At 54.1% G+C, this 14748-nt stretch overlaps 1 protein-coding gene and 1 long non-coding RNA gene across 2 annotated transcripts in view; one reads left to right on the top strand and one right to left on the bottom strand.

Moving 5' to 3' along the window:
* The window catches only part of GFOD1 (Gfo/Idh/MocA-like oxidoreductase domain containing 1), a 116323-nt gene that overhangs the window by 12707 nt on the left and 88868 nt on the right, over positions 1-14748 (bottom strand). The gene's annotated exons all lie outside the window — the stretch shown is intronic.
* Positions 7447-14045, top strand: LOC103349682 (uncharacterized). The gene is made up of 3 exons (XR_007923072.2): positions 7447-9143; positions 10363-10989; positions 11478-14045. It is a non-coding gene; the product is annotated as an uncharacterized lncRNA (long non-coding RNA).

Here is a 14748-nt window from a genome sequence, read left to right as displayed (position 1 = left end):
AGGAGGACCCTGCACAACCGGCGAAGAGGGGCGGGCTTCTGAAGTCCCCACGCTGATTACACACTTGAATGGAAGTGGGTCAGGGTAACCCATATTCCGCTTCCTTTGTCAAATCCCCTGGAGCCGTCCATGGGCTCCGAAAGGGGGTCAGCGTGGCTGCCAGCGCCGGGAAGTGGCTCTGGCCTGGAGTTGATGTACAGGGCTCCCGCCAGCCGACCCAGCCCTGAGGCCAGCCCGTGTCCCACTGAGCCCCGTGGCTCCAGCGCCTCCTCGAGTGCTCCTTTGGCACAGGAACCCGTCTGGTCTCTGGAAGCTTCTCAGATAAACCCATGGGCATTAGTACTGTCTGATGCCCGACCCCTCCCATCAGTGACGGGGACCGTCCGTGTGAAGCAGCCCTCGTTACAGCTCATAGGCGCAAGTTGAGACTGAAAATGTGATCCTGGAAGGCGCCAGCCAGCTCCTTCTAGCCCACGCCCGGGGGAGAGGGAGCCAGATGATCCAGGCTACAGACCCTCAGCCCGGGGTGGCATTTAGAGCAGCAGTGAGTGCCCAGCGGACAGCACTGGTCTCGGGTGGGTGCAGTGGTGACAGTGACCATGAACTTAAACAACGGAGCCCTGCTATGGTGGGTCTAAGTAGCCCAGTGACACCCCTTGTACCTTAGTGGTTGCTCTTCTGGGGAGCAGCCGGAAGCACTCCTGAGTCTGCCCCACCTTCACATACCTGGCCAAGTCAACACTCAGAGGGCACCACCTGGAACCAGGGCCACACTTTGCCCACAGGAGTAGCCACTTCCGGGAGTGGAGGGTGGCCGCAGACAGAATGCCAGACCACTGGGGCCCACAAACCTACTTAGGAGGGAATGGAAGGGATCGGCTTGGATGACGTCATTGGCTCGGAGTACAGCGCCGTTGCTAACGCGTGCACCTAGCAGGATGGGGACCTAGAATGGATCCAGTTGGCAGTGGAGAAGTCAAGTCTAGTTTCCTATCCTTAGTGGGAGTCCCATCCCGCCTCCAACAAAGTGGCAGCCTCCTGGTAACTCCCAGAGCCCCCCGACGATGCTCATTACAGCCCCAGGACCCGGTTGTCAGCTGCCAGTTGGTGCTTTTGGGGGGAAACCCCGCCCTCACTGTGTGTGGGGCAGAGAGACGGGAGCTTGGAAGTGGGCAGCACCTGAAAAAGAAACTGTTGAGGAGAGGAGCTTTACGGAAGGGGCCCTGGGTCTGTGTACCCGGCAGGCGCATGTGTTTTAAGAACGAGGTATTTCACACGAAGACGGAAGATCCAGAAATGCCAGGTTTCTCCCCAACAGCCTCCTGCCTGGGAGTCTTCCGTTATCAGAAGGCCTGTGCAACTCCAGTAGGCCAGAGTCCCCACCGGCCCCTGCTGCAGCCGTAACAAATGACCACAAACCTAGCAGCTTAAACCAATGCTCATTATCTCTCCGTTCTCTAGCTCATTAGTCCAGGTGCGCTCAGCTGGGTGCGGGGTCAGGGTTCCCCAGAGCCATTCTGGGGAAGGATCTACCTCTAAGCTCCCTCAGCATGCTGGAGGGGTGGGGGTGCAAATTCAGTTCCTTGTGAGCAGGGAGCTGAGGCCTCTGGTTCCTTGCTGCCTGTCAGCTCCTCTAGGAACCCACATCCCTAACCAGGCACCCTAACCGGTCAGCAACAGCACTTGGAAGTCCCATGCTTCTCACACCTGGAATTCCTCCCACTCATGCCAGCAGCTGGAGAGGACTTCCTGCCCTCGGAGAGCCCTGGGATTGGGTCACACCCACATTTCTACCATAGACCGAGTCACCTTAGCATTCTGCCTAGCGCAGGTGGTCCAGGCTGCTCCCATGCATCGGAAACTCCAACAAAGGGCAAGAGGCCCAGGTATTCTCCGGACACGAGGGGCCCTCAGACAGTGTCTCCTTTTCCTTCACTCCCCCCTTGGTTCCTATGTTCTCATCGAGAAGACTCTGTGAGGTCCTCTAGGGCTTTAAAAACATCATCTCCTTGTTGCCAAAGAGATTGGGTCCTCAACTCTGGACTCTGTATAGGAAGATCAGGTATAGCGCAGGAGCCTCACCGCTGGGGTCCAGGATGAGGAAGGGAAGGAGCTAACGTGGCTGCATAGCCCCTGGACGTCACAGGCCTGCCACTGGCCCATCTGAGAACCACACCAGAAACACTGTCCCTATTTGCACAGAGTGGGGACACTGGGGCTTGAGATCATGGTAGCTCCAGATCAGGTGTGTGTGGCGGGTCCAGGCTGATGGAGTCCATACTGTGATCCCAAAGCCCTGTGTGCCCCCTCTTGCATCCAGAACACGATTACCAGGGGACAGGTGCGCGCCCCCAGATGTGGGAGCCCCCTGGACACTGCCTTGACAAGTGACTTGGGATGGCCACCGAGGGAGGGCGGAAGCTGAGGGCTGGGATGGAGAAGAGCCGGACAGCAAGGAAGGCAGCGCCGGGGAGGGCAGCACGCGGCTGTGCTGGAAGGCGGGGGTCAGGGTGCTGCACACTGTGGCAGTGAACCAGCCAGAAAGCAGAAAATGACCATCAGGAAAGAGGCTGGGGAAATGGGGCTCCCAGAGCTCAACAAAGCAAGACCTCCAGGGTGCCGGCCACCTTGGCCAGAGGCACTGGGCAGCAGGTGTCCCGCCTGTGAAAGCAGGGGGCTGGCAGGTGACCACCTCAGGGCCACACAACACTCTCGACAGCCCAAGGGAGACAGACCCTTGCAGGTGGTGGGGGGTGGGGGTGCGGACACCCCGCGGGGGCCAAGCCTTGTCCAAGCAAGGAAAGCAGCCCAGTGCTCCAACCTTCCTCGGCTAGGGGAACCCTGCCTGCCTGTGTGGCGACTTCAACCAGCAGTCTGGCCAAACAGCAGCCGGGAGCCCCTCCCTCCACCGGAGGCAAACCAGAGCCAGGGCGTCGTCCACAACAGATGCTGCCTCCCTGCCCCCACCCCCTCACAGAGTAGGCTGGGTTGGTGACGAGGCTGGGGGTGGCAGGACGGGGTCGCGGTCAGAAACCAACAGGTTACCCATGCCACGACAGTCGGGCAGTTGGGGGGGGCAGCAGCTCGCCCCAGAACCTCCTTGCCTGGTGAGGTCCAGCTGCTCTGCTCAGGCACAGCCAAGTATGCTTTTCCAGCATCTACCTGGGCTTAGGCAGCTCGGGACACCATGGGCCTGGCGCGCACGGAGGAAGGTGGAGACCCGCGGTGACTATGATGCCGCCGGCAGTGCCTTCCGTCTCTCAGTGCCAGTACCTAGGCAAGCACCTGAGTCCACCCACCCGGCAGTGGGTTCCCTGGCACAATCCAGCTGCCAAGCCCCTCTTCCTTCCCCAAGCCTACTTGCCCAGCCTCCCTATAAAAATTCTATGCTGCCAGCATCAGCCAGGTAGTTCCTGTTGAATGCATCTCGAGTACAACAGGTTCCTGAGCCCTCCGGAGCCCTTTCTGAAAACATCGCTTTGTGCACAGAGGAACTGTTGAGTGCCCGAAATCCAGCAGGATCAACGGGAAAGGGAAGGGGGCTGGGAGATGTGCACAGATTGCAGCGCTGAATCAGGCACTTGGCCAGCCGAGGGACCCAAGCCATCTTATACGAAAGCAACCCAGTTTCCTTGTCTATATAATTGGAACAATAGCGCCTGCTCCCAGGACGCCTAAATGACAGAGGTGCTGGCCCGAAGCGTGAGAGTGGCTTGTAAACACCTGCTCCAGTCACTACCAGATTCGCATAAAAGCTGAGCAGGAATTCAACACCCAGTGGCCCTAGGTGAGCGCACCACAGCCCGGGGTGGGGAAGGTAGATTCAGAACCTAAGCAAGTCCCTGGTTGGCTCTGCGCAAAAGCCGTCTCTGAAACGGAGCTGATGGATCTGGCCCTGCCGACAAACTACGGAGAGGACGAAATGGAGTAGCACGAGGAGATTTCAAAAAGTTTGTGGAAAAAAATGGAATTAAAAGATAAGTTCATTTTGATTAAAAAGCCTTTGAAAAATGTTGCTTGGCCCCCCATCCCCGGTAACATTCATCTTCTTAAACATTGGAAGATCCCCTCACTTCTCCAGGTGGAAGCCCACCAGCAGGAAGGAGCCTATCACAAGAAGGATGTCATCCCTAGATACAGTAGCAAATACAAGCAGCCAGCCTCGGGCAGTGCTGTCCTCCAGGCATCCCGGGGCTGAACACGAGATACTCCCAAGAATGCAAACAGAACGCTGGTCTTCCCTGGGCGAGAAGGGACTCTGCCAGGAGCACCCAGGGGATGTCAAGTTCACTCTAAGCCACACACACCCCTGCAGAGACCCCAGTTGGCATTACTAGCTGCCCGGGGTGAGCACACGTGGGAGAGTGCCAGGTTGAGCGCCTTATCGGCGGCTCCCGCTAAATAACATGAGCTTAGCCAGCTGTGTGTGCAGCTACGCTCTCCACAGGACAAAACGCCGCCCTTGGCTGCAGCTGAGGGTCTGACAGGTCTGTCCTGCCATCCTCGCTGCGCTGGGGGTGACGGCTCGGGTGGGAGGAGCATTCGCAGTGCACCTGAACCCAGAGAGCCAAGCCCCCTCCTGAGCTCGGGAAGCCCTGTCCCTTCATTTTCCACTGTGCTGAAAGAGGTGAAGATTTCCGCAGGCTCCATCCAGGGCCAGAGCCCGGTCACACAGCCCAGGCACTGGCTACCGGAGCCCCTGCATTTCAGTTCCTTTTGCAACAATTTGCAGACAATGCAAATGATTTTTAAAGGGGAAAACCTCTTTGGCAGGAACTCACGGAACTCTGGGTGCACCTGGGTCTGCGATGGCCCTGGCAATGCTCTCTCAAAGACTGCAGAGCCCACAGCCTGCTCAGAGATGGCAGGTGGCAGCAGCGCCACTTCCCCCAGGAGGAACTGGGCCGGGAGCGAAGCTTTGCTACTTTCTCTTCCGTCAGATACTGAGGCCCTAGAAGAGGCTGAGTGACAGGCAAGGCTGCAGCGCCTGGGAACCGAGTCCCAGCAAGGCTCTATCAGCTCCCTGTACATCTGAGGATGCGTCCGTGTGGAAGGAATGCCCACGAAGTCCCGGACACAGCTGGCTGGGTTCCTGGACAGTCAGTCACACATCACACTTGCTCTGGACTTGGGTCTAGCTTCTGGAGAGGCGTCCAGGTGTTCCGGACATCGTGGGTGCCCTGAAGGTGTGCCAGGAACGAGGAGGAGGGAGGACCAGGTGTGGTTTGCTCTACTCCCCACTGGGGCAGCACCTCCCTTTTCCAGCCTAGTCCTCACCCTCTTCTCATTAACACCTCCCCCCGAGAAAGGTCTGTCTTGCTCCATCACACTGAGTCAAAATGTCGCCAGTAGAGTAAGAGCAAGGCAAACAACTCACCCCTATGGATCAGACCACTGACCACCACCCAGCACTGTGCGATGCATTTCACCAAATCCTTGCAATCCCCCGAAGCAGCCAACCCTCAACAGTCCATGCCCGGATTCACACCCTAGCAAGCAGTGGGGTCAGGATTCCCAGCCACGGTGGCTCCAGGAATCCACGCTCACCCTGACTGCAGAGCGGAATGCAATGCAAAGCAGCCACATCTTGAATGCGATTTTCATGTGACCGTTCATTCAGTCCCACGAGCAGTTGCTAAGGGCCTACTGGGGAGGAGGTGGGAAGGGGAGTGCCCCCATCTCCAGTCCTTGTTTTCCCTGCCGCTAGTTGCTGGATTTCAGGACCACGGCTTCCGATCCCGCTGCCTGGGCACCCAAGGTCTCCAGGGGTCTCACAGAGAACCCACGGGGCACTGGGTACAGGCTGGCCCTGCCTAACGATGTTTTGGTCAACGAGAGACCACATATATACAATGGTGGCCCCGAAAGACAATGATGGAGTTGAAAATTCCTCTGGCCTGAGGACGTGGTGATGTCATAGCACAACATGTTATTAGTCACGTGTGTGTGTGTATATGTGTGTGTGTGAGAGAGAGAGAGAGAGAGAGAGAGAGAGGCTGGTGTGAACAGGTCTACTGCACTGCCAGTCATTTGAAAGTGTTAATGCATATGATTATGTATGGTACACGGCCCTTGATCATGAAAATAAAGACCTGCTCCTGGATTACTGAGGCACTGGTCCATCCTTCTGAAGATGGAACTCTCTCTGCTCTCCCTCTCTGCAACTCTGACTCTCAAATAAATAAATCTTTAAAAAGGAGGCCGGCGCCGCGGCTCAATAGGCTAATCCTCAACCTTGCGGCACCGGCATACCGGGTTCTAGTCCCGGTCGGGGCGCTGGATTCTGTCCCGGTTGCCCTTCTTCCAGGCCAGCTCTCTGCTGTGGCCAGGGAGTGCAGTGGAGGATGGCCCAAGTGCTTGGGCCCTGCACCCCATGGGAGACCAGGAGAAGCACCTGGCTCCTGCCATCGGATCAGCGCGGTACGCCAGCTGCAGCGCGCCGGCTGTGGCAGCCATTGGAGGGTGAACCAACGGCAAAGGAAGACCTTTCTCTCCGTCTCTCTCTCTCACTGTCCACTCTGCCTGTCAAAAAATAAAAAAAAATTTTTTTAAAAAAAGGAAACCCATCTATTTACAAAAACAGATTCCTGCTGCGACGCCAGCTGTAGTCTCATCCACCTCGGATTGCATCCAGAGGCTCTGGGGAGGGACTGACCGCCCCCTCTGACTGATCGATGCTGCGTTTCTCCAGATGCGTCCCTGTCATGAAGCGGTGCATGACCGTGTCTTACATTTTTGAGGAAATATGAAACTCCACATCTACCGGGCACCCCCGGAACTATGAACTTGAGGGAGTGCAATGCACCAGGTTGCGCCGTGCCCACAAAGCACAGGTATCACTTTTAAGCCACTGTGATTAAGAATGAAATAAGGGACTGGCGCTGTGGTGCAGCAGGTTAACGCGCTGGCCTGAAGCACTGGCATCCCATATGGGCACTGGTTCTAGTCCCAGCTGCTCCTCTTCAAATCCAGCTCTCTGCTATGGCCTGGGATAGCAGTGGAAGATGGAGCAAGTCCTTAGGTCCCTGCACCCAGGTGGGAGACCTGGAAGAAGCTCCTGGCTCCTGGCTTCAGATTGGCACAGCTCCAGCTATTGCAGCCATCTGGGGAGTGAACCAGCAGATGGAAGACCTCTCTGTCTCTACCTCTCTCTGTAACTCTTTCAAATAAATAAAATAAATCTTTAAAAAAATGAAATAAAAATATTTTTACTCTTCCATTTTATGGGATTTTCCCCCCTCAATAGCACTTGCTAAGTGGTTAGGACACAAACACTTATGTTGTTTGACACAATGACTTACTAAATGGAATTGCTGCATCTTTTGGCATGGAAACACTATGAAAAATAATTACCTAGACACCAAAGTCACCATGGATGGAGAATGTTTGGAAGCTTCTGTTCTAGAACATTCTGTGCTGAACCCCCAATTATAATCCTAAGTTCTTTAAAGGCAGGGGTCATCTTATACTGGTCAGCACTTTGGTTTCCCTCAGCATGACACATGGCTTGCTGTAGAGACTTTTTAATACCTGACAGTTTATAGCAAAAGACTGAACCTGGGATGCAAAGAGGTCAGTGAGGTGGGAGTGAGGACAGGGAGACACAAAGTAACACAGTCAGACGCCTCTCGAAGGACTTCAGAATACAGAGAAGTTAGGTATCAATCTGCTCAGACCTCTGGGAATTAGAAGACTCTTTGCCCTTGAGGTTGTCTTTCTGTTTTAGTCTCTCTCTCACTTATTTCTCACTTTAATCTTTCCTCCTCCTAATTTGGGGTCTGGTTTGGTCTTGCTTTTCTAGTCCCTTTGGTGCAATGATAGTTGTTTATTTGGGAGCTCTCCTTTTTTGATATAAATACTTCATAAAATTTTTATTTCTTTTTAAAAGGGGAGGGGAGGGGAGGAGAGAGCAGAGGAGAGAAGAAAGAAGAGCCTATGAATCTTCCATACACTGATTCATTGGCCAAATGCCCACAACAGCTGAGACTGGGTCAGGCTGGAGCTAAGAGCTAAGAAGTCCATCTAGGTCTCCCACATGGGTGGTGGGAACCAGACACTGGGTCATTACCTGCAGCCTATCAGGCTGCTCTTCCGCAGGAAGCTAGCATTGCAAGCAGAGCTGGGACTTGAACCCAGGCATTCCAATATGGGATGTCTCACGTGGCATCTTAACCAACGTGCCCAACACTCATCCCCAACCTGGACACTTACTGCAACTGGTAGCATTTACTCCGTCTCATAGGTTTCCTTAGTGTTTCCATTGTCAGTCAAGAACATTTTCAATTTGTTTCTTCATTTCTTCCTCGATCCATTGGTTGTTCAGGAGTTGTTTAATTCATATGTATTTGTGTAATTTCCAGTTTTTCTTGTTGATTTCCAGCTTGATTGCATTGTGCTCAGACAAGATTGTTATGTGACTTATTTTTATAAAAAGGGGTTCTTTTTTTTTTTTTGAGCTCAAGTCCATTATCATCTCTTTGATCTAGATTGCTCTTTGCACTCTTAAAAGGTAGACCCATGCTTCCAAGGTGTGTGTGTGGGGGGGGGGGGGGGGGCTCTGCAGGTGATGATCAGAGCTGACTGCCAGTCGGCAGAGTTCAAGTTCCAAACCCCTGGGAGCTCACAGCTAGAATGCTCCAACAGGAGCTGCAGCCTGTGGTCTGCATCTGCTGACCGACCAGAGATAACCTGGCTGCCTAGCAACCGAGCACAGGAGGCGCGTGTCAAGTGCGAGGCTGAAGTCTTCTCTGGGGCATGCGCCAGTCTTCCATGTGTGAGTGCCTCACGACAGGGCAGGCAGGAGAGATTCCACCCGGGCACCGCTCCCAGCAACCTGCAGGTGCTGACAGCAGAGAACGTTGAGACGGCTCCTGGAACGGTTGTACCAAAGAATCAGCACATGGTGATGGTGGGGACGTGCCTTAAACATCAACCGCTGTGCGTCAAGGAAAGCTTCCTGTCCCTCCGGGGTTGGGGCTGGGAAGCCGGCGATCCGGGGTCAAAGGGAAACTTGCATTTCTGCCAGGAGAGTGCAGGAAGTCATGGAATCTCTTTTTCTGCTTTCTCGAGGCAGCAAGATGCACTTGTGGTCAAGTTCTATGGTCAGAACTGGCCAGACTGCTCCAGTACCTCACTGAACCGAGGTCAGTTTCTCCTGGGGGACAGGAGGGCACATGGGGCAGCAGGTTAAGCCGCAGCTCGCACACTGCATCCCTGCTTCGAGTCCCAGCTATTCTGCTTTCAACCCAGCTCCCGCAAGCACACCTGGGAGGCAGCTCAAGTACTTGGGTTCCTGCCGCCCACAAGGGAGACTGGGAGGGAGTTTCCCTACTCCTGGCTTCAGACTGGCCCAGCCTGGCTATTGAAGGTGTCTGGGGAGTGAACCGGCAGGTGGAACATCGATCAATTGATTGATCGATCGATCTCTCTCTCTCTCTCTGCCACTCTCTGCCTTTCCAATACATACATAAATCAATCTTTTAAAAAAGAAGTGTGAGTGTGACATGGAGCAGTAGAGGTGACATGTAGGTGGGCCCCCCACCCTCTTCAAGGGCCCAGATCCTGAAGAGCCTACTGGGTCAAGGGGCAGTCGCAGAACAGAATTACAGGAAAGAGCGACCTACAGGAAGGGAGCCACCAACTCTGCCCCCGTTCGCGCCTCTCTGCTCCCCAGGAAAAGTGTGCCGGACACACGCTCCCTTCTTCCGAATTTTTATATGCCCTCTTCCTTGAGCACCAGCCTAGGATTCTACACCCTGAGTAGCAGCCATTGCCTTTATTATTATTTTTTCCTTTTCTTTACCTTTCAAACAGTAGCTTCAGTGCCCATGGTTCTCTGTTCCTCAATTCCCAAACCCTAAAGGAGTCTGTGCAGGGAGCCTGCTGTCCCACAGGCCCACGCGCCCTCTCGCTCACAAGCGAAACTATTCCATGCTTGTGCTGGCCGTGCACCCTGGGTCTCAGCCGTGCTGAAGTCACTGCCTGGGAAGCTGGCGCTGGGTAGCACCCTAGGAATCTCGCTCGCCTTGGGGGTGCTGGGCTGTGCCCCGCCAGCCAGAGGCAGCAAGCAGGCTGGGGATGGAAGCAGAGGCCACGGTCAGTGTCCCCTATCTCCTTCCCCACCAGCATCAGCTCCCACAAAGCTCTTCTCACAAACACCCACAGCTCTTCCTGCTGGTTATCCAACAGGCAGCATTCACCTCCACACCCACCCTTCCTTGTAGAAGCTGAGAATCAGAATATGTGGGCAAGAAGCGGATGCCAGGGCTAGAGACACCCAGCCTGGGGCTGCACTTGGCAGTGACAAGCAGAGTGCAGCGGCAGAAGACATAGAAAGCTTCCGTTTCCCGGTTTACTCCCCAGATATCCTCAGCAGCCAAGGGTGAGCCAGGATGAAACCGGGAGCCAGGAATTCCAACTGCCTCTCCCACGTGCATAGCAGGGACCCGAGTACTTCGGCCCTTCAGCTGCTGCCATCAGGCACTTGCGCAGGAAACAGGATGAGAAGCGGAGGCGAAGACAGGACCTAATCCCGGGCAGACGCAGGTGCCCCAGCCTCCTGCCACACAAACCTGCCCTCCCATGTCTTGTGTCCTCCAGTGGCCCAGCCCACGACCACCTTCAGCAAATCTTTGTTATTTGAAGCAAATGCAACAAAGAAAGCAGGAAATAAACCCAAGGGAGAGAAAGGGGAAAGGCTACTTAGTGAAGGTTTTCAAGGGTATAAAGGGCTATTTCACAAAGGTGAGTGAACATGACATTCTTTTGTTTCTTCGAAGGCAGAAGGTGAGAATAAACAACTATCACTGCCCCCCACTCACCATCTCTGATAGGGCAGTCTAGTTTTTCCTTTGTTACAGTACAATGGAGATCCATGAATTAGTAAGAAATTCAGATACTGCCGTGTCACGGGATGGCCAGCGTAGATGCTGGACAGATGCCAGACCTGCTTCTGAATCATGTGAACTCAGATAAAAGTTCTCCCTGCAGGTAAAATGTGGACTGCGTGCAACCTCCTGATGATGGGACAAAGGTAACTTAGGGAAAATGACCGCAGTCCTGGCACACGGCTGTGAGCGCCCCCTGCAGGAGATAAGCCCAGGTACCCCCCAGGGCGGCAGCCCTCTGGTCTTTGCTCCAGCTGGAGATGTCCCCTCGGCATTAATGCCACGGCCACAGCACCCTCACCAGAGTCACTTCCCGCCCACCAGCGAGGAAGCCGAGGGGCTTCCCTGGGATTCCACTCGAGAGGTGCTCGCCCTGGTCCAGGGGGGCCGGCCAATTCCAGATCCGAGTGAGGTCTGTTCAGTTGCGGGGATCGACGCTGGGGACGTACAGGGGACAGGCAGAAGGGGACGCAGGAGTGTTGCCCTCGGGTGTCCCTCTCACCTGCCCTCTCCAAACTTGCACCCGTGGGTTTGGGAATCTGGGAGACTGGGGCACAGCCCTTCCACGCGTCATTCCTTTATTTTTGATAGGTACTCAGGAAGACGCCACCCAGTGGGCAAGCCGAAGAACAGAAATTCCCCAAGTATAGCTGTCACTTATTGAGCACCTCAGTGTTTGCCAGCCACAGTGCCTGATGCTTTCGCTTCCATGTGCCCTGCCAAATCGGATCACTGCCTCCATCATGTGGGATGAGGACACAGAAGCACAAAGATAATCTACTGAACCCGTGCTGTGTGAGTGCCAACAACTGGGTCAGGATTTGAACATGGGTCCGAGCACCCACGTACTCCCAGGCGCACCTCTCAAAATGAGCACCACACTGAGTGATGGCACTCGGCCAGCAGCCACCATCGCCTGCAGGACAGGTGGTGCCCAAGACTTGGGAGTCTCCTGGTGTGCACGGCTGAATGTCAAGGTCCTAATCCCCAGAACCTGTCAATGTTCCCTTCTACGGTGGTAAAGGAGACTTTACAGATGGGATTAAGTCCAGGCTCAAGAGGTGGGGAGATTATCCCGGATTATCCAGGTGGGCCCGATGTAATCGGAAGGCTGTTTATCAGATGGAGGCAGGAGGTCAGGAAGGGTTAAGAGCAGATGTGTCACAGATGCAAGAGATTGTAGTGAGCCAAGACAAGGGTCACGAGCCACGATACAAAGGCAGCACGGAGAGGCGGGAGGAGCTGAGGCTACAGATGCCGGGTTGGGGGTGTAGCCCTGCCAGCACACCAAGTTCAGACTCCTTATTCTTCGCACTGCAAGGAGGGAGAACAAAGCTGTGCTGTTTAACTCACTAGACCTGTGGCCTTTTTTTAAGGCAGCAAGTGGGAGATGACACATCTGGGGACATTTCAGGTCAGAGGGAGGGAGCGTGAGCTCCCCGGGAGGAAGGTCAGGAGGGACTCCTGAGAGGCAGTCACAGGCGTGCAGGACTCTCCCCAAGACCCTGCAGGAGCACACGGAGGCGGGGCGGTGGGGAAGGTGCTTGGGAAGGGACAAGGGTACCCACGATGGTCGCTTAGGGAGCAGAGCAGAGCAGACCCAAGCGGCGAACCCCGAAGCCGGCCCCAGGAAGAGCTCCAGGACCCTGGCCTCTCCCAGCCGGGCCAGGTGCCTGCTATGAGAAACTGACATGTACCTTCGCTGCACGGATTTTCGCTTCCACTTCCCCGGCCAGGCCCCGTGTCACCTCTGGAGTAGCACCTGCTACATTCTGGAAGGTGGGGACACAGTGGTGAATTGTAAAAGCCAGAGACTGGGCTGCAGGGCACAGCTGAGGGCCCTGAGGCCACCAGGCTGGCCAGCATTGGCCTCCGTCTGCTTTCCTGGCAGAAACCAATACAAAAAGGAGAGCGGGTGGGCAGCAGGCGACACACAGAGGGGCTTCCAAAGCCCGCGAGTGATGAGGATGAAGAGCTGAGCTGTCTGGGAGCAAACATCTTTGAAACCCACGCGCAGGTTTTCAAACTGCATTTTTCACAAGCTCTCTGAAGACACGCACTTCGGGCAGCAGGTGTGTCACCAATGACACAGGCCCACCTGGCTCTACCCTCAAGTTTCCTTTTACTTGGGAAATGGGGCAGGGTTGGGGGGGAGTATTTTATATCAAGCATGTTTTATAAGAGAATGAACACAAGCACATATGGAGCCAAAAACAAATTCTGCATTAATTTTGAAAGGAGAAATTTCCCAGTACAAGCCACACTCGTAACAGCCCAACTTCCAGGGTACGCATTTCCTTTTCTCTGCCCCAAATATTTCAGAAGAAAGTCTGAGAAGTTAGGCTTACGGAAAGTGTAAATGCTGGAGCTTCTGCAGCTGGTTTGACCCCATGAGACGCAGATGGAATTCCTGGCTCCAGACCTAACCCTGGCCCAGCCCCGGTTCTTGAAGGCACCGGGGAGAAAATCAACAAATAGGTGATCTCTCCTAACCCAGTCTCCTATCCCACCCCACCCCCCATCTCTGTGTCTCTCTCTGCGTTTCAAATACATAAACTGAAAAATAAAGTTAATGGAAAAAAGGAATTAAAAGACAAGTTTAGGGACCAGGGTTGTGCACGGGGATAAGCTGCCACCTGTAACACCAGCATCCCATATCAGAGCCCCAGTTCCAGTCCTAGCCACTCTGCTGCCAACACAGCTCCCTGCTGTCTGTCACACCTGGGAAAGCAGCAGAAGACGGCCCAAGGACTTGAGCCCCTGCACCCAAGTGGGAGATCCAGACAGAATCCTGGGCTCCTGGCTTTGGCCTGACCCAGGCCCCTGTGGCCATCTGGGGAGTGAACCTCTCTCAATCAGTGTCCTTCTCCCTCTCTGCCTTTCAAACACTGAAACACATCTTTTAGAAAAGAAGTATTTTGTTCTAAAAAGTTTTGAAATCTGTGCATAGTTTTTTTCCCACACTATGCATTTTCCATGAACTTTCTGAAGACCCCTTATATACATGGATTTCAAAATGTTTTGCATCAGAATAAACGCACCTTTTAAATCCATTTCCCATCAGCTTCTGCATCTCACTTCACCGAACTTCCGAGATGCCATGTCTTACAAATCGAGGCTTTGTGGCAACCCTGCCCGGACCCAGGTCTGCCAGCACTGGGTCCCAACAGCACAGGTGAGCACTGGCATTTTTCACCAATAGCTGGAACTAAAATTAAGACATGTACCATTCTTCAGGCATCCTGCCATCATACACTTAATAGACGTATAGCACTAATATAACTCTTCTATACACTGGGAAACCAAAAACATGTGTGACCCACTTTATGGCGCTACTTGTGTTGCAGTGGTCTGGAACCAAACCCACAATATCTCAGAATATGCCCATTTTGGGCAATTATTACCAGGTTAATGGCATTAATAGGCACCGGATTCAGATCTGTTACAAGGCTTCATTCCTTACCAAAGCCTGGGTTGGGCTGGGAGGGAATCAGGGACTTATGCAAGCCCAGGAGGGCCCTCCTTCTCAAGTGCAGCCCTTTGAAATGTCCCAACTCTTGACTGGGTGTGGTTATTTGATGTGGACATCCACTAAAACTCATTACATTGTGTGCTCTCTATCTGCACGATTCACTGTATGAAAATTCTCACCTCAATAAAAAATTGTGTCTCCAAAAAAAAAATTGCCCCTTTGTCCTCAAACTCCCATTCTGCATATTTAACCCAGACCGTCCACACCAGGTTTTGATTGACAGGCTTCCTCTGAACTCCTCAGGGAGGAATTTAGGATCACAGTTGTCTGAAGCCAGCAGCCCTCCCCAGGCCGTCTCCCTCCCAGCCTCTCGGTCAGTGCTTCTCTCTT

Source organism: Oryctolagus cuniculus, chromosome 5 (genome assembly GCF_964237555.1).
Source record: "Oryctolagus cuniculus chromosome 5, mOryCun1.1, whole genome shotgun sequence".
NCBI lineage: Eukaryota > Metazoa > Chordata > Mammalia > Lagomorpha > Leporidae > Oryctolagus > Oryctolagus cuniculus.
The sequence above is the reverse complement of the archived record's forward strand: the minus strand, read 5'-3'. Positions and strand labels throughout refer to the sequence as shown.